This window comes from Ambystoma mexicanum, chromosome 5p (genome assembly GCF_040938575.1).
Source record: "Ambystoma mexicanum isolate Mex_15411 chromosome 5p, UKY_AmexF1_1, whole genome shotgun sequence".
Classification (NCBI taxonomy): Eukaryota; Metazoa; Chordata; class Amphibia; order Caudata; family Ambystomatidae; genus Ambystoma; species Ambystoma mexicanum.
The window spans coordinates 575,381,312-575,402,095 of record NC_090930.1 but is presented as its reverse complement, the minus strand read 5'-3'; positions in this window follow the sequence as shown (position 1 = coordinate 575,402,095).

Below are 20,784 nucleotides of genomic sequence, written 5' to 3'. Positions count from 1 at the left end.
TTCCACAAGACCTCTGCTGTGTGGACTCCAGTATCTTTAGGACACGTAGTGGTATCCCGTTCTGTCTATTTAGGAATTCTTACCTTGAATGACATAATCTTCAGATCGGAATATGATGTGGTGACCGCTAGGTGCAAGCTGCCGAACAGGTAGCTTTAGAATGCTTCCTGGATCGTGGCCGCCATATTGAGCGAGCTAAATAAAGACACTAGAGTCCTTTTTTAGTGTTTTTTCAAACCTGGGTCCTAACATCTAGTAAATGATATTCATTGACTTTGTGTAGTAGCGATGATAGCTAACGCCTGCGTGCTATAGAGCAAAACCCCTGCAAGCTAGTCATTAATGTCAGGGTATCCCATCTTCACTGAATAACACCTAGTCAGACGTGTATGTCTTAGGTACATTAACCTTCGATTAACATAATCTAATCATGGATAGATCTATACGTGACTCTGATGAACTAGTATGTCTCAGTTTTGAAAGAATTGATACTCAAAGTAAGCAATCAAAGTTATGGCTATAGTTTATGCCATTCAATGGCCTCATTGAGCCCGACTTGGTCACTTTTAGTAAGAAAAATTAATCTTTGTTCTTTTTCAATTAGGTTTTTTTTCTTTTTAGCAATGTCTGGGCCAGTTATGGTAAACAGAACAGTCCATGTGATACCTTCTGCTGTGTGTTGGATATGTGTATAATGCTTAACTATAAGTGCTGTTAAGACTTTATTATTAATACAACTCCAATGTTCGATAATTCTTGTTTTAATTTTCCTGTTGGTCTTGCCTATGTGTCTTCTGCCACATGGGCAATTGATCATGTATATCACAAATTCAGTGTTACAGTTAGAGAATTTAGTTGGTTGCCATTTCTTTTCTAATCCTATATCTATTTCTTTGGATTTAGTGGTGTTTTTGCATACACTACAGTGTCCACAAGGGTAATGTCCTTTCACTGGGCCTAAACCCCAATTTTATGTGAGAGTAGTGTTTTGTTTCTGAGTGGTTTTAAGTTTACTACTACTGATATGATTGCCTATTGTAGTGGATTTTCTGTAGGCAAAGAGGGGGCATGGAATTTGCACCGTGGCCTTGTCATAGATTTTCCATTGTTTCCTGACTATGTTAGTAATAGTTAAACTCAGGTTAGTAAAAGTGTTAACACTAACAATGCGATCTTCTGGTGGTTTTTTAACTTTGTCTTCCAACAGTGATTCCCTGTTATTATTGAATGCTCGTTTAGTTGCTTTCCATATTAATTTCTTGGGCTATTCTCTGACTTTGAGTTTGCCGGAAAGTATCTTAGCATCTGTCTCGTATGCTTCCTTTTGACTGCTGTTCCGTTTTAACCTTAGGAATTGGCAGTAAGTGAGGTTATCTTTTAGATGTTTAACATGGTGACTATTATAATGGAGGAGTGAGTTTCTATCCATGCTTTTATGGTAAGGTTTTACTAGTAGAAGTCCTTCCTGATGAAAAATTGTAAGATTGTAAACTTTGTCTAAACCCCTGGATGACCCATTGTAGCGGGATCAACCTGCTACAGGTACAGACACCTCAGGTGTTATTTAGAGTCAAGTTGAATCTCCCAGTTAAACTATAGATCATTGGATGCATAATTTGAACATTCCCAAATGTAGAATCGTCTTTGACTAACCTGCCTTTTTCTGAAATGACCCTTGCTTGCGGACCATACTTCCTGCCAACAACTGTTGTGTCTTATCATATTACTTTTCAAAATGTATTGAAAACTTATCCTTTTGGATAGCATTCCCTAGTTTTTTATTGTATCCCCAATATTCTCTAAATTAATCTTTTTTACATAGCTCAATCGTTTTTTGTTTTTTTTGTCAGTTTGCACTGTATTATTTTGGTGACAATCATTGACAATGTAAACTTATTCACCATTAATGTCTACGAAATACAAAGTGCCGCATTTATGTACATTAATAAATATATGACATAAGCTGGAATAATAACTTCAATGTCATTTTAGGGACGACTCACACTGCATTCAGTGGAATCGGGTTGATGCAGAAATGGGTCATATCGATGCGGCAAACCCTGCATTATATATATTTGAGAGTGTGTCTTTGCTATGCATAGTAGAACAATTAACAAGCAACTGTCTATTGAAGTGATCAGGAAAACATCAGAGAGTCATGCAGACATCATGTTTTTGTTGATGCTATAATGTTATTGAGATGAATTCATCCTAATTCTCTGTTTTACACGGGATGGTATAACAAATTTTGAGATTGCTTTTTTGACAGAATAATGTTGGATGATGGGTTACACTAAATTAGAGAGAGAGTCCCATCTTTACCACCTGGGTGGAAGCTCTACCTTATAATGGGTAGTGAAAACTCTAAATAAACGGAAGATAGAAAGCTCTATTCAACAATTATCAACAGTAAACACAAAACTGTTCAGAAAATAATCAATCATAATTTATTGAATCATAAAAATACAAGTTATTAAAACTTCAACATTTATAAAACACTGTATAAAAATACAAATAAAAAAATGTGACAAACACTGCCTTTTGAAATTGGCTTCGATCCTAATTGATCGTGGATCAATATAGCTAGAGAGGCTCAGATTAATATCTCTTGAACATCTTCATCAATTGGTTGACCTGTGACTGTTATCAATGGAGAAAACATATAAACCATTGTCATTTGCTCAACATGTTCCAATCCTCTGTAAGTTATTAAAGGGACCTTCGTCAGGAGTAGTGTCACTAATAATTCTATAAAAAACAATTACAAAATCTACTATTAGTGTAGATAGCTGTATAACTACTACAACTACTTGTAAAACAGTGTGGCTGTAGATCTCTTCATACAGTAACCGTTGTAGCTGTTGAAAAAATAGCAAAAGAGAAAATCAGCCCTGTGTGCTTGATAGAGTCTCTTAAAGACAATCAAATGCCTAGAACTGGCTTAGGGTAAAAGTACCTGGTTTGTTCTGTGGAGAGGAAGAAGTAGCCTTGAATATAGCAAGAAATGTGTTCTCTTGGGCAGATAACCCTTCTATATGTAGAGATAAATCACCTGTAAAGCAACATTATTGCTAATCAGATCCTGGGGGTCTTGGACTAACTGGGGCCAACATAGGAAGTATACATGCTTCTTTATAGAAAGGTGTCTATTTCTAAATAAAGTATATTGTCATACAAATATATTTGACTCTAAATAACACCTGAGGTGTCTGTACCTGTAGTGGGTGGTCGGAGTCTCTAGTCTCTTTCATCTAGCTCTCTGGAGTAAAGAGAGATCGCGGGCTTCAGAACATCAACCTCGCTTATTATAGTTTGAATACTCAGAACCTCCGCCAGTAGGGAGTTTTAAGAAAAAGTAATCCTAAATTTAGTAGGTTACTAGGTGTTTAGGCTAGAAAGGGTATCAAGTCAAAGGATGTGATAGAAATCTCTTACCTCAAACTTGTGTATCGTTCTATTAATAGGGAGTAAATTGCGAAACTGCAATCAAAGACTAGCCTTTTGTTATATCACGTCCAGTCTCTCTCGGGTCTAAATGTAAACAGAGAGGATGAAGATATTGCATATCTATTTAAAAAGGTTCCACAAGACCTCTGCTGTGTGGACTCCAGTATCTTTAGGACACGTAGTGGTATCCCGTTCTGTCTATTTAGGAATTCTTACCTTGAATGACATAATCTTCAGATCGGAATATGATGTGGTGACCGCTAGGTGCAAGCTGCCGAACAGGTAGCTTTAGAATGCTTCCTGGATCGTGGCCGCCATATTGAGCGAGCTAAATAAAGACACTAGAGTCCTTTTTTAGTGTTTTTTCAAACCTGGGTCCTAACATCTAGTAAATGATATTCATTGACTTTGTGTAGTAGCGATGATAGCTAACGCCTGCGTGCTATAGAGCAAAACCCCTGCAAGCTAGTCATTAATGTCAGGGTATCCCATCTTCACTGAATAACACCTAGTCAGACGTGTATGTCTTAGGTACATTAACCTTCGATTAACATAATCTAATCATGGATAGATCTATACGTGACTCTGATGAACTAGTATGTCTCAGTTTTGAAAGAATTGATACTCAAAGTAAGCAATCAAAGTTATGGCTATAGTTTATGCCATTCAATGGCCTCATTGAGCCCGACTTGGTCACTTTTAGTAAGAAAAATTAATCTTTGTTCTTTTTCAATTAGGTTTTTTTTCTTTTTAGCAATGTCTGGGCCAGTTATGGTAAACAGAACAGTCCATGTGATACCTTCTGCTGTGTGTTGGATATGTGTATAATGCTTAACTATAAGTGCTGTTAAGACTTCATTATTAATACAACTCCATGTTCGATAATTCTTGTTTTAATTTTCCTGTTGGTCTTGCCTATGTGTCTTCTGCCACATGGGCAATTGATCATGTATATCACAAATTCAGTGTTACAGTTAGAGAATTTAGTTAGTTGCCATTTCTTTTCTAATCCTATATCTATTTCTTTGGATTTAGTGGTGTTTTTGCATACACTACAGTGTCCACAAGGGTAATGTCCTTTCACTGGGCCTAAACCCCAATTTTATGTGAGAGTAGTGTTTTGTTTCTGAGTGGTTTTAAGTTTACTACTACTGATATGATTGCCTATTGTAGTGGATTTTCTGTAGGCAAAGAGGGGGCATGGAATTTGCACCGTGGCCTTGTCATAGATTTTCCATTGTTTCCTGACTATGTTAGTAATAGTTAAACTCAGGTTAGTAAAAGTGTTAACACTAACAATGCGATCTTCTGGTGGTTTTTTAACTTTGTCTTCCAACAGTGATTCCCTGTTATTATTGAATGCTCGTTTAGTTGCTTTCCATATTAATTTCTTGGGCTATTCTCTGTCTTTGAGTTTGCCGGAAAGTATCTTAGCATCTGTCTCGTATGCTTCCTTTTGACTGCTGTTCCGTTTTAACCTTAGGAATTGGCAGTAAGTGAGGTTATCTTTTAGATGTTTAACATGGTGACTATTATAATGGAGGAGTGAGTTTCTATCCATGCTTTTATGGTAAGGTTTTACTAGTAGAAGTCCTTCCTGATGAAAAATTGTAAGATTGTAAACTTTGTCTAAACCCCTGGATGACCCATTGTAGCGGGATCAACCTGCTACAGGTACAGACACCTCAGGTGTTATTTAGAGTCAAATATATTTGTATGACAATGTACTTTATATAGAAATAGACACCTTTCTATAAACAAGCATGTATGTTTCCTATGTTGGCCCCAGTTAGTCTGATTAGCAATAATTTTGCTTTACAGGTGTTTTATCTCTACATATAGAAGGATTATCTAGCCAAGGGAAGACATTTCTTGCTATATTCAAGGCTACTTTTTCAATCCTCTCCACAGAACGAACCAGGTACTTTTACCCTAGGCCAGTTCTAGGCATTTGATTGTCTTTAAGAGACTCTATCAAGCACACAGGGCTGATTTTCCCTTTTGCTATTTTTTCAACAGCTACAACGGTTACTGTATGAAGAGATCTGTAGTAGTTATACAGCTATCTACACTACTAGTAGATTTTGTAATTGTTTTTATAGAATTATTAGTGACATTACTCCTGACGAAGGTCCCTTTAATAACTTACAGAGGACTGAAACATGTTGAGCAAATGACAATGGTTTATATGTTTTCTCCATTGATAACAGTCACAGGTCAACCAATTGATGAAGATGTTCAAGAGATTAATCTGAGCCTCTCTAGCTATATTGATCCACGATCATTTAGGATGATAGGTTACGGCACTGAATATTTTGTGAAGTTTGGAATTTAATGGGAACGTTTTTTACATGCACAGGGGATTCACCAGATATATGAGTGCTTGGCTCCCTAGGCACTGTTTTATAACCAATCTATGTTTAAACATGGACACATATGAACCAGATTATAAATACATATTGCTCTCTCCTCTGCGCTATGATCCTAAATGTTGCCTAATCATTAGTGATGCATTTTATACTGCCAAACTGGCAATTTTTATGAGTTGCGTAATGTCTAATGACTTAGATATGACAATTTTACGTCTAGTATTATTAGTATTGTTACGTTTTTATCTCTTTTTAACAGTCTATCGTATGTGTTGACATGAAGGTTTTATCTCGAATAAAAGCTTATTGACTGACTGTCTTTTTTTAATTCATTTGTATTTTTCCAAATAAAATAATAAGCAGGCAAATAATGAAAAACGGCATGCTTTGATGGACTCCAAGTATAAGATGTTCTGATGACATGCAGGCAATGAACTGACCTGCCTTCAGCAACATCAATATAAACATGGTTAGAAGGCAGGAACACTCCTCCGAGCCCAATTAAAAACCTAGGGTTGTAATGATGGGAATCCTAGTGGTATGTAAACTTACGGGGAATCTAATAACAGCATCACTGGGGTTACAAGGGAATTCACACAATTCTTTTGAGATCTGTACTGTTCTGAGTAATGTTAATGAGCCACCACGGAACATCTATTCATGAATGGCAAAAAGCTTCTCAAGCTCACTGCAACATGTGTTCTCTGGAGCACCAGATCAGTGACGCATAAGTAAAGATTACAAAAAGAACACCTCCAAAACACTGGTAGGAGATGCATTATCAGTGTAGCCCTCAAATGAACACTTTTGGATCAGGATCCTCAGAGACACGTCCGATGGGATAGGTCATATGCCAACACAGTAAGTCAAGTATCCGACTGATCCAATGCCTAAGGAAGGACTCCTTTTCTGATCAAAGCCTATTTTGGCCAAAACAATTACAAGCGAGAGCAACATCTTCTATTCACTATGTCTGAAATTGCTCAACAACTTACATGAGAGGTGTTTAATTCATAAAGAAACAACAAGATAAAAACAGGTAGACTCCCCAGTTCAAGCTTCCCTAAAAAAACTGTACAGAAAATACAATAATAAAAGGAATGTCCAATTGATGCACCAGGAAAATAACTGACATTATTAAAAAAGAGAATCACTAATCACAAGTATAACACAGCCCAGCAGGGAAAAGCAGACAGTGAAGCATGATGAATATTTGCTATAAGTATGCAGGGGGGAAATGGGCAGACCATTTAAATACAGGGATAATCTAAACAAACAAAAAATCACTAAAATGCCCTTTGAACAAAATAAGGAATGTCTGACTAAGCAGGCTTTTTGGTTCCCAGGAAAATGATAGGAGTGTCTCTGAGAATGAGTAAGTTGAGCCCCAAGTGACCCAAATCTCCACTGTATTCAGGTTTTGCCAAACCTCTCAAACGTTCAAGAGACTTAGGTATTCAAGATCAGGAGCTCTTTCGCAAACACTGTATTCTTTCACAGTGGGGTGTGTGATCCTTGTTGGTGTTTGAGAGGTGGAACATTGAACTTTATGTAGCACTCTTAGGAATTGATTATAACACCCCTTTTAGACAATGGCACCTATAATATAATATTTCTTTGCAAATATCAAGGATGTATTTTAGTTTCATATAGGGGCAATGTTAGGAAGGAATGGTAGAAAATAGTAAGACAGACACAAGTGATCACAGTTCAAGGGTGTTGATTGAAATTCAGTTGGGTTTGAAAATGCCTATCTAATCCTAAATCTAAAGATGGGAGCAGGCTACGACCATTAAATAATAATAATGCAGTCCTAGCCGAGTCTGTCGAAATAAAAGTGCATATAGTAATAAACCTATCACCAATCCTTACTTCTAAATACAAATAGTGTGGGAAACAATATAATGCAAAAAAAAGTGTTCAAGAAATGATACGTCAGGATATTCAAGCCATTGTCTTCCCTTCCCCACGTTTGCAGCACGGGACAAGGTGGCACAATTGAGCTTAGCACACTCTCTGGCTTCGGTAGCACAAGGATGCAGTTCAAAACCTCAACATCAGGGCCTTCTGTGCCAAAGTCTTGTTGCCATTCAAAGTCTCTTATTTCAGAGGGCCTGATGCAACACGAAAAACATTAAAGTTCCTTTCTAACTTCTTTCAGGTGATTTACTGTTCTCCCTGGGTCCCTCTCCACCAGGCTCAGACCCATTTTGACACAAATTTCCTATCTTCTTGAGATTTCACATATACAACTTCTCTCATCTGATTTATTGTTCACCCCTTGCCCTCCTCCGCTGGGCTCAGACCAACTTTGACACAAATTCTTCAATTGGTCTCCCTCCGCCGAGCTCAGACCAAATGTATCTACTTTTCCAAACTTTCTCTACTTCATCCAAATTGATGACTTTCGACTGTGCAGAGGATTTAGCTTGACCCATCGCAGGACTACTTCAATTTACAATTGCTTGTTTTTGTCTTGATATAACCTTTTCCTCCCTTTCAATTTTGCCACTTTTCATCTGGATACTTTACAGAGACCTTTGATTGAGCACCCACAGAGTGCCGGACCACTCTGTCAAAGGTATTGCATCTTACTTTTAAAGTTCAATCACTCATCAGCAGTTCACTTTACTTGCATCTCTTATCATATGAGTTTTAACGATGTTCGTTCCAGTGCAGATTGCAACATTGGCTACAACACAGACCAGTCTTTTATCAGTCTCCCCAACACACCAGCTGTGTTGACTTCTCTGACACTGCTTTGTTCTTGGAGCCAACAATGGTACCACAGCAGCTGCTCCTTCTCCCCACCTTAGTTATTAACACTCGAGGGTCCTGGGTATCTCCAACACACAATGCAGGATTCTTTAACCTGTTTTCCTGATCTTACATTTTCGATTCTCGAGCTGTCTGGAAAGTAACAGTTCCTTGTCGAAAAGGTCAAGGGAACTTCCCTCCTTGCAATCCCCTTCTGTTTTGTCATCTTTCTTCTCTTGTTCAGCTGCCATCTCAAAACTGCTGTTTCCTTGTGTGCTTTGCCTTGGTCAGAGTGTGGTCTCGTGCTCCGCCTTTTGTCCATGTGGTGAAACTTAATGTAAGGCAGGTGTGTGTGATGGTCAGTAAGTGCTTAACCTCGCCTGACCATTGTATCAGGACACGTCAGGTATACTACTCGGGTGTAGTCGGTTTTCTCTCATAGCAGGATGTCCTTGTGAAAGTGTTTGGGTTGTAAAAGTGGGGTAGAGTTCCTAAATATCATATCTGGTAGCATGGGGTAAAGGTGTTAGAGGGAAGTGGATGCTGCATCTCACCATCCAGTGTCCTACTCCCACTCCCCAAAGACCTCTTACCCAGGTGATTCTCTCACACCGGTTCACCCCCAGGAACTGGATCCAAAAGCGAGGGCTATGTCCTGGACACCTGTGCACACCCCCATGGACTAGTGGGTGAGACACCTTCTGGTTTCTCACATGTCCTTCCCCTATGCGATGTAGCCTAATCGGTTTCACAGGGAATTCGCAAAAGGAAATCGACGTTCACCTGGTCTTTGCCTTTTCAGTGCTCTACAGTAAAACAGTAGGGTTGCAGGTCTGGGAACCAATACATGATTCAAAGGATTAGAGTCCTTTTTTTGGCTTATCAACACTAACCGAGAATGTTCTGTGACACGAGTGAACTTCCTTCCTAGGAGATAGTATCTTATATGGGTGATGGCAGGGGCCTCCAATTCTAACACAGAGTAGTTTTTTTCACGTGGGAAGAGTTTTCGACTAGTGAATAGGATTGTGTGTTCCAATCCATCACAAACCTGTGAAAAAACTACTCCTAACATTGTAAGAGAGGCGCCAGATTGTAACAAACTCTTTCAAAAAAATCTACTACCTTTAGGATCAGGCTCTGGCAGAGGGTTTGTTTTAAACTGTTGTGACATAAATCATCCTCGTCAGTCCAATGAATCTTCTTCGGTTCGTGTGCTTTAATTTGTCTGTCAACCTAGCTGTTCTGACCAAGAAATTAAGGATAAACCTACGGTAATAACCGATGAATCCTAAGAATGCTCTGAGGTCTCTCTTGGTCATAGGCATGCGGGTATCTAGGACTGTTTTCACTTGTTCTCGTTGAGGCTGGACACTGCTATTCCCTACAATGAAGCACAGGTATTACGTGGTTCATTGAGCCAGCTTACATTTGGATGGATTGGCATCTCTGAGGGCTCTGATAAGAGTAAAGAGATGGAAAAGATGGTCTTCCCAAGTCTTATCATAAATAACTATGTCGTCAATATAGGCCCCACAGAAATCAGAGTAGGGCTGTAATATCCTGTCCATAAGCCATTGAAAAGTGGCAGAGGCCCTGCGTAAGCCAAAAGGGAGTACCTTGAACTGGAATTGTCCTAGCATCGAGAAATCTGTCTTTACCTTATCAGGCCCATGTACTGGGACCAGCCAGTACCCATTGGTTAAGTCTAAGGTTGATAGGAAGGTGGCATTTCCGTGTTTATTAATCAATTTGTCAATGCACGGTACAGGATAGGCATCGGAGTCGGAGATGTCATTGACCTGTCGGAAATCTATGCAAAACCTCCAGGAATTATCAGGTTTTGTGACCAACACAATACGGGAGGAACATGGGCTTGAAGAGGGTTCAATAATATTTGCCCTTAGCATTTTGTTCACTTCTTCAACCACTATCTACAGGCTTCCGGGATTCAATATGATTTCAAATGGACCACTTTTCAAATTGGAGTACTGATATAATGATAAGCACCATGCACTCTCCCTGGTTTCTCACAGAATACATCAGGGAATGTCGTGATTAAATCTTTTAAATCTTCTTGTTTTTGACAATACAGCTCTTGGGGAATTATTTCAAAATTATGTTCTTCCTACGGTACCAAACAAGACAGTATCGAGGCAGTGGCTGTGGATGGATTTTCCTTCCACTCCATTAAGGTATTTACATGGTAGAGGTGTGTCTTTTGTTTTCTTTCAGGTTGGGAAATTTTATAAGCACAGGTCCTTTTTTGCTCTAGTCTTCATACGGCCCATGCCAATTTGGGGGTAATTCATAGAAATCGGTGCACAAGTGGCACACACGGCTGGCGCACAGTGTGCGCATGTGGCAGTCAGCACCAGCCGCGTGCCCCAAAACCCATTTCAGCGCACAACGTATTCATGGATTTTAACATCCGTAACCAGTCGTGGTACAGAGTGGCGCAGCGACCCTGCAGCAGTGCCAGTTACGCCCCCAACCCCGCCCCGTGCATCATGAACAGCGCACAAATCCAGTACATGGCGCAAAGGCCAGTGGACTAGCATACAACCCCTCAACCACGAAAACGTGTGTAAAACTCCCCACAAACCCCTCAGAATACACGTACCCCTCTCGCGCTAGCGAAATCGCGTGTAAAACTCCCTGCGCACCCCTCAGAATACACGTACCCCTCTCGCGCTAGCAAAATCGCGTGTAAAACTCCCCGCACATACCTCAGAATACACATACCCCACTCGCGTCAGGTAAATTGTGTGGAAAAAGTCCCCCCTGTGGTTTGGGCTGCCTGTGTATAGAAACACTTGTGTATAGGCGCGTTACAAATGCCATATCATATCATATCATATCATATCTGTGGGGCATGGCCAGGGTGGATGTGCAGCCTGTGCAAATTTCGGGGGTGCGCGGGAAGTTTCACACGGGATAGGTCCTGCTCGAGTGGGGCACGTGTATTTGTGGGGTACGCAGGAAGTCTTACATGCAATAGGCCTTGGGTGAGCGTGGTACGTGTATTTGTGGAATACGCGGGAAGTTTCACACATGATAGGCCCTGTGCAAGCGGGGTATATGTATTTGTGGGGTACGTGGGAAGTTGCACACACAATAGGCCCTGTGCGAGCAGGGTATGTGTATTTTTGGGGTACGCGGGAAGTTTCACACACGATATGCCCTGTGCGAGCGCGGTACATGTATTTGTGGGGTACCCGGGAAGTTTCACACACGATAGGCCTTGGGCGAGCTTGGTACATGTATTTGTAGGGTACGCAGGATGTTTCACATCCGATAGACCTTGGGCGAGCGGGGTACGTGTATTTGTGGGGTACGCGCGAAGCTTCACACGCGATAGGCCCTGTGCGAGCAGGGTATGTGTATTTGTGGTATACGCAGGAAGTTTCACATGCAATATGCCTTGGGTGAGCGTGGTACGTGTATTTGTGAGGTATGCGGGACGTTTCACACGCGATAGGCCTTGGGGAGGGGGATACGTGTATTTCAGGGGTGTGCGGGAACTTTTACACATGATTTTACCAGCACGTGAGGGGTACGTGTATTTCGGGGTGCGCAGGAACTTTTACATGCATTTTAGCTAGCGCATGAGGGGTATGTGTATTCTGAGGGGTGCGCAGGGAGTTTTACACACGATTTCGCTAGCACGAGAGGGGTATGTGTATTCTGAGGGGTGGGTGGGGAGTATTAAATGCAATTTTGCTAGCGCGAGAGGGGTACGTGTATTCTGAGGGGTGTGCAGGGAGTTTTACACACGATTTGGGAGTGTGGGTCCTCTCGGGTGTGCCCCTCCCTCCTCCCCAGGCCCTGCAGGCAGCCCACACCACAGGGCACTACCCTACACCCCTGGCCATGCCCCGCAGGCAGCCCATCCAGCCTGGCCATGCCCTGCAGGCAGCCCATCTACCCTGGTCATGCCCTGCAGGCAGCCCACATGGCACCATGCACTTGTGAGCCCCAACACATGTCACACCCAGCATTGACGGGCACCTGCCAGCAGGCCCCGACTCATGTCCCCTTGCACCGCCTGCCACCCATCATTGATGGGCATCTGCCAGCAGGCCCCGACTCATGTCCCCCTGCACCCCCAGCCACCCAGCATTGACCGGCACCTGCCAGCAGGCCCCGACTCATGCCCCCCCAACACATCATCATGATCCACACTCATTGCCCTTATGGCCACCCAAATCCCACCCCACGCCACCCCTGTCCAAATACCCAACCAAGTATCCCATGCACCCCACATTGAAATCCCCATTACATGATACATCCCAAATGGCAAGTATGCACAACAACACATGTCCGTCACACACACACAATGGGTGCAAGTGAATGAGAAAACCCACATCATGACATGCATGAAACAAATGATAGAATGCCACACAAATTAAGTATGAACCCAAAATGTATTACATATAATAGCAAGGGAATGCAAGAAAACCACACAGTAATAGGAATAATAAACAAAAGGCTGCATGTCCAAAATAAAAGAAAAAAAAGAATATGAATGCAGAATCCAAATAAATCCAATTGAAAATGGCTCCAAAGGGTTCGTCCATCAAAGGAAATCCAAAGGAAAAAAGAAAAATTAACATCCATTGCTCCATGGTAAAAAATTTAAAAAATGAAGTCTAATCCAGTCTTCAACTATATACAATGTACAAATCCAGGGTCCATGAGTCCAACAATGCAAATAAAACCTACAAAAAACCCTACCTAATAAACAACTATATACAAAAAGGAGGGGCATAGTCCATGTGCCCCAAATTAAAGAAAAATGGAAAGTAAACCTAAGTCTAATGAACTATATACAATGTCGGTGGGCAAGTCCTACAGCTCACTCTGTGATGTTCCGGGCCAGGGCATCATCGAACTCCACGTCGATGTCCCGGAGGCGGGCCTCTTCCCTGTCCTCGAGGTCTTGCAGGGATGCAGTCAAGGCCTGTTCCAACTCCCTGCGAGTTCCCTCGAGGCCCTCATCCTGCCTCAATGCCCTGAGCATGGAGTTCTCCGCCGTGACCATAGTGAGCCGTGCCTCCTCCACCCGCCGCCGCTCCGCATCTATCCGCTGGCCCAACCGCTGCCACACAGAAGACGCTGCCATTCCAGGGTCCTCCTGCCCTCTGGCCGATGCCTGCCCCTCTGATGTTGATGGCCCCGAGCCATGATGCCTCCTATGTTGAGCCTGCCGCTGCCTCCGACGCAACTGCCTCTGCCAGCACGACGGCATCCGGGATGACGGAATCCACCAGCGCCGTCATGCACCTGCCCTGCCCGATGATGCCGGCGCATCCTCCATCTGCTGGGGTCCAGTTGCTGGGGTGTACACCCCTGTTGGACCACCAACTGTGACAGGGATGGGATCTCCACTAAGCTGGCTGCGTTGGTCGGGCAGGTCCACAGGGGGCCCGTGTGGCATCTGGGCCGGAAGACGGCATGGAGAACGACTGGCGCATAGTCTGCACAGAGGAGGAGAGGGCCGCCAGAGTGCCCGACACATGTAGGAAACCCCCGACCATGTCCCCTCCCAACTGGGCCACGTTGGCACGCAGCTCTTCGTGATGACGTGCGTGCTCCCTCCAGGAAGCACGCATGTCATCACGAATGTCACGTGTGCGCAACGTGACACCAATCAGGACAGTCTCCATACAGTCACGGGTCCCCTCGTCTACAGGTAGAGGGGTGCCAGATGATGTGGATCTCCACCCTACCTGTGGACGGGCCTGGGATGGGTCATCCCTGCTGGTGCATGGTGGTGCAGTCACAGTGTCAGGGACAGTGACATGCACAGGCTCCTCCACGGCGACTTCTGCTGCCTAGCCCCTGCCCCTGGACTGCACCACTTGCACCAGTGGTACCACCTCCACCAGGCTCCATGTGCAGCTCAGTAGCAGCCTCCTCCTCCTCCGTGCAAACCACCAACCTGGATGGCTCCACACAGTCTTCCACCGTCACAAGCCCCTGTGCAGGTTCACCCACCCCTTCCGCTGCAGCTCTAGTGGCAGACGCGGCACCAGTCCCCTCGCTCCTGGATGATGGTAATTCCTGGGATGGTGACTGGGCCTTGCGTCGCCGGGCGGTGGAGGCATCCCTGCCGCTTTCCTCCACAGCCCCGTCTCCACCCTCTTCTTCACTCGCCACTGTGTCGATGGAGACATAGAACACAAGCATAAGGGTACTGTACAATAGTCCCCTAGACAGGAAGCAATAGCACTTGAGTGGCACTGTCGAACGTCACTTCCATTATGTCTCCCAACAACACATGAGTCAGTGCAGGCAACACACATGCAGGAACCGGCATGGCACATGCAACAAAAATGTGCATCCATGTCCACCGCACCGTACATACATCCAATGGTAGGCTGCAACTCACAAGCATCATGGGACATACAGATCATATGCACACGCATAGCCGGAGGGTCATGCATCTGGCCCTGTATGCCCTATATGCCCACAGACACAGTGGATACAAGGATGAGTAGGCTTTATCAGTGATTCAACACATCGTCACGGACATGTGTCATGCATCCATGGCGCACACATTACTCTGACACACGGACATGTACATCATGCATGTCCATGACAGCAGCACACATCTATCACACCACAAACATGTCAAGGTGCAGACACAGGGATGCATACATGTGTGCATTCCGCATGCTGCTCAGCAGGATGCATTGTAACAGATACACCATCCATGTGAGTCACAACTGACTAGACTCACATGCAGCACCGTCATTTCCCTGCACACACACAACCATACATGACCCATGTCACACATGCAGCCGAGTAGCTAACTACCACCACGCTTCAACATGCACTGTTTCAAACGTGAATGCATGGACACTTACCGCTCAACTCCAGACGGGCCTGCATCCTGGGGGTCTGGTGGTGAAGCAATGGGCGAATGTGCTCCAGGACCCGAATCTGCTGGGTGGTAAGATGGGTCCGGTGCCCCACTGTATCCGCTGTCTCCAAGAGACAGCGGGCTTTCTTGAGGGTCCTAGATTTCTAGTCCTCCCAGCACTTCCGAACGTGTTTGATGTTGCGGGGTGCCACCCCCTCCGCATTGATGGCACCCACTATGTCCTCCCAGATCCTCTCCCGTCCTTCCTTGTTGGCGCGTGATGGTGTGAAGAGGGCATCATAATGCCCCAGAACTTGCTCCACCAGGATACCAACTTCCTTGTCACTGAAACTGGCAGCCCTCTGGCTTTCTGTCTTGGGGTCACCAGTGGTCTCTGATGGTGTTTGCCCGACATGGCGGCCCCCGAGGCAGGTGTGGGTGGGCAACTGGGTCTTGGGGCTGGGCTGTGGAGTGATGGAACACCAGTCGGGAGTCTTCTGTTCCAGCAGGGGTGGTCACAGCAACTTGACAACTGCAGATGGCAGATGTGCAGGCACCAAATGGCAGGGCACAGTGGCAGCAGGCAGGCAGGCAGCAGCCGTTGGCTTGTGGGAGGCTGCTCAGGGCTCCGGGGGGCAGTAAATCAGCTTTCTGGGCAAGAGCGTGGTCTTCCGTGTGTTGTTGCATGGCCAGCTTGATACGGAGTGATTTGGCATGTGAAAAAACTGCACGTCAGCGTGTAATTCGAGAAAAGGGCCTTAGCGCCTGAGCGCGTATGTGACGTAACACGCGCAGGCATTTCCCTGCAACAAGTTGAGGGTCCCACGTGGGTTTCCATTGCTCTGTACGTGCTTTTTGTGGAAAGCGGTGCGTGTGTTTTCCAGGCGTTGGGGTTCACACGCAATTACTTCACAACGGGTGGGTGTTTGCCAAGTGTTCTTCTTCTACACGCAAGGCAGACAGTGATTCGCACACACCATTTTTCCACCCATACTAGCCTGCGTGTTGATCACGTATGTATTTTTGGGGTTCCTGGCTGCCACAGCGTACTGCGTGTGTTTTTTTAAACCCGGATGTGAGCTACAGGGGTCGCTTATCTCTTTTTCTTGCTTTTATGGGATGCCTGTGTTGCGTGACACATCATTTCTCCTAGGGGGCCACAGAATGGGACAATCATTGTAGCTGTATGTACGTGTTTGTTGTTTGCGCACTCTTTTGTTATGCGCAGGGACGCTACCGCCTGCCTTCGTATGGCGGACGTGTTAAGGCCTGTGCGCGTATTTTTTGGTGCACGGATTTACCCAGTTCGATTCCATGAATACGTGTTGTTAGCGCGCGTGTGGGTGTTGTGAGCATTTACCTCCCGTACTTCCCCTCTTATGCCCACATTTTCACGTGTTGTTCCCCATTCCACGTGTTACGCCCACTTTTCTTGTGAGCGCTACACATTGTGCACTTTCCCTGTGCACTATGTGCATGGTGTTTGGTGATTTGGGCGCCCGCGTGTACCACCCATGGATTTGGCGCACATCCAAGAGTTTACACACAAAGCGCATTCCATGAATCGACGAACGGCTGCGTGTGTGGCTTTTTCACACGCGTGCTGCATTTTTCACGCTTGCGCTCCCCTTTTCGGCGCACATTTATTCCATGAATTACCCTGTTCAAGACAAGTTTAATTTCAGATGTAGGTAAGAGGACTAAAAACCTTTGTCCTATTGAAAAAAGATGTTAAGTTTACTTTTGTGTCGTAGGCTGACTTTTGTTGTGCTTGGGCTTTTTCTATGTGAGTATAGACTAGATTTTGAAGAAGTTTCACATGCTCTTGCAATCAGGAAGCTGTTTGTGAGAGGGAAATAACTGCCTCTTCTCTTTCCACTCAGGTCTCCCGGAGCATGTCTAGGACATCTCTTCATCTCTTGGTTCCCTACCATGAAGTAGTTTGAAAGGAGAGAATCCGGTGGACGCCTGAGGGGTATTTCTTACTGCAAATAGGGCCCAGGGAATCATACGATCCCAGTTTTTTTCATCCCTGTCTACCAACCTTCATAGGATTGTCTTAAGTGTTTTGTTATATCTTTCCACCAATCTGTCTGTTTGGGGGTGGTTAACTGAGGTTCTTAAAGTGCAAATTTGGAGCAATTCCTTGACTTCACCCATGAGATTGCTCATAAAATTGGATTTGGGATCCGTTCGAATTTCCTTGGGGAAACCAACCATGGAAAAATATGTCAATAGATGTTTTTAAAATGTGTTGGGTTGGGTTGTTCCGCATGGGAAATGTCTATGGGGTTTGGATAGCGTAATCAATGATTATAAGGACATATTTGTTACCCAGTTTAGAGGTTTCCAACAGTCCAATGATATCCATCCCAATTTCAGAGAAAGGGATTTCTATTATTGGTAAAGGGTTCTGTAGGCAAATGCAATAGGGAAATACTTTTCCCTATTTGAATTTCAACAAGGGTAGCTCCACATTTCATCATCCACATGTTAGCAAAGGTCTGAATTTTAACTAGGGCCAAGGGTGTGAGTATCATGTGTGTGAATCAAGGGTATGAGACTCAAGCTGAATCTAATAGAAGCCAATGTTGGGAATACACAGAACACATGCTAGAAAAATGATCACTTTGCTCCACGAGTTGCACTTCAAATAAAACTAACATACTAATTTGACTTATCCATTTAACAATAACAGATTCCCATGCTAACATTTAGTGCAAACCAGTCCGTGTTGGTAATATAAACTTGGTGAAGATTGTTAGAAATCCATTGTAGTTTGGAAATGAAATAAAATACACGTGCAGGCTTAAAGCTGTGCTGTGTATGAATGGGGATGTGACAAAATAGAAGTGTGAAATGTGAGATCTGTTCTGCTAAAGACATTGCATTTACAAAAAAATCTTTCAGAGCAGGAAGACAGCACTAAGATGTAGGTAGTGTTTCTGCTTCAAAGCGGCAGTGATGGACACGGTCAGAACATTCTTGGATCGGCTGACTGACAAAAAGGGAGGTGGTTTCGAATGACACATGAGGTCTTACAAAAAAGCTGGCAGTAGGAAACGGCTGGGTCACTCACTCACTGGCTTGGGAGCTGGCAGCTGTCTAAAGAGGGTTTGTTCCAGGCACTCTTTACCTCTGGCTGACTTTGTGAGCAGAAAGGCTGGTATAGGGCTCGTTCCAAGCATAAAGGGAGTGGACCACGAAAAGAGTTCTTCTGTCCACCAACTAGATTGGTGTGGCAAGCAGTTCAAGACACACACAATTAAAGATTTCTTTGGTAAGTTCTGTCAATTTGAGGAGAATGCTGATGAGTGAGTTCTTGATAGTAGATAGTGGAGAATAAGTAATTTCACTTTTAGGTACTGCACAATTACATTTCAACGTGTATGTTAAACTGTGTTCATGTTTCTCCAAGTTTTTGTTGCAATAAAACTCGTGCTCTGCCAATTTTTGTTGCAAAGTTCAAGGCCAATGTTGGCAGAACTCGGGCATTGTTTGTTTGTTTATTTATTTATAGCGCTCGCCAGACCTGAGGGTATCCGGGCGCGTGTTCAAGAATACTTTAAGCTTACATGTTACAGTTACACATTTCAGGAAGGTTATAGGGTGCATTAATAGTAAATGATGGCAATATACATGGTTACATACACAGGTGATTGTACACAGGGGTGTATACAGTATACATTGCATTGCATTACATTATCGCAAATAGAATGTTTTGAAACCCATTGATATGATAGGTCATTATAACATGCTTAATACCCAGAGGTTTCTAAGCGTGGACCAGGAGAACGAACCTGTGTTGCCCTCCAAGGCGAGCATGTTGGCCATGAGCTATCCTCCAGAGAGCAGGAATGACTTTGCTTATGTTTGAATTACATCATGGATACACATGGCATTCTGTGTAACTTGCATATTCCTAACTTCTGATAAATAACAACAATTTGAAAAAGGAGAATTAGCCTCTGTGTACCTATTTTGTGCTCAGCTTTATTGGGTTGGCATACAGAGAGATGCTGCACATGTGGAAAAATATAAAAGCAAAGTTAGCCATTTTAAATTGTGTTACTCTGAGAGGCTCTGAATGAATGTTTGTGTTTCATTTACATGGTAAATGTATTCTGAGATGCAAACCAAAAGGGCATCATGTGGTATTGTACATAATATACCACAGAAAGGGATGAGTTAATTTTTTTAGAGTGCACTATGTCCTGTATTAGATTACTGTTAGTGATTCTGGTAAAAGAATAATTATCAGGTGGTATTATGAAGTTAGGATCACCACTATACCACAAAGTACCACCATATCACGAAGTACTAATAATACCAGTATAGCACAAAAATATTATGAACTATCAAGAATATAGCCAATAATATTTCTAACAGTTCAGATGAGCAAGCAACAGAATGTGCAGACTGGTTTTCTGACATATTTCACATGACTGAATGAAGTTATTTATATCAGCATGGATACCTGGCCAGTAAAACTTCCCACTAATGTGCACCTGGCTCTTAGATTGTCCCAAGTGTCCCCCTGTCAAATGTGAATGTGCAATCTCTAGCACTATGAAGCGTGTGTCAGCTGAGGATTTCACAGCCACCTTCTCCCCCCCTCCTCCTCTGGCTTATTCACACCCTGACACAACCCTGTCCCTTTTCCACTCTTCTATCTCTGATACTCTTGATGCTCTTGCCCCTATCATGAGGATCTGCTTGAAGTCCAAAGCCAAGTGCAATTCCTGGTATGACTCCGACCTAGCTATACTTAAACATAAGTGTAGGACGGCTGAGAGGAAATGGAGGGATTTTTGCTCAGCCTCTAACAAACTGGCATGTTACCTGCTCCAAAGGCAATACCGACTCTCTGTCTGAACTAAGAACAGTGCAGACAGAGTGCAGAAGAGTGCAGAGTGCAGAAGAGTGCGGCACTCCTTGCCGCACTCTAACAAACTGGCCTGTCACCTGCTCCAAAGGCAATACCGACTCTCTGTCTGCACTAAGAAGAGAACCCACATCCGAGCCTGTGTCTCTGCAGCATCTAACAAGTCAGCCAAATTCTTTAAAATCTGCAAGGAGCTTGCCAATCCTGCGGCAGCCTCCACCCCTCCTCTTGCCACCCAGGCGCTCTGCAATGCCTTTGTCTCACACTTTATATCAAAAACCCTGGACATCCTGCCCAACCTCTACTCCCCTACTTCTCCTATTCCCTATCAGTCTGTGCTTGCAGACCCCCCTTTAACCACCCCCACTGTCCTTCTCTTCCTTTCCTTTTTTCTACCCTGATGAGGTCGCTAGACAAGTCCGATCTATGAAAGCCTCATCAAAACAGATTCATCCTTG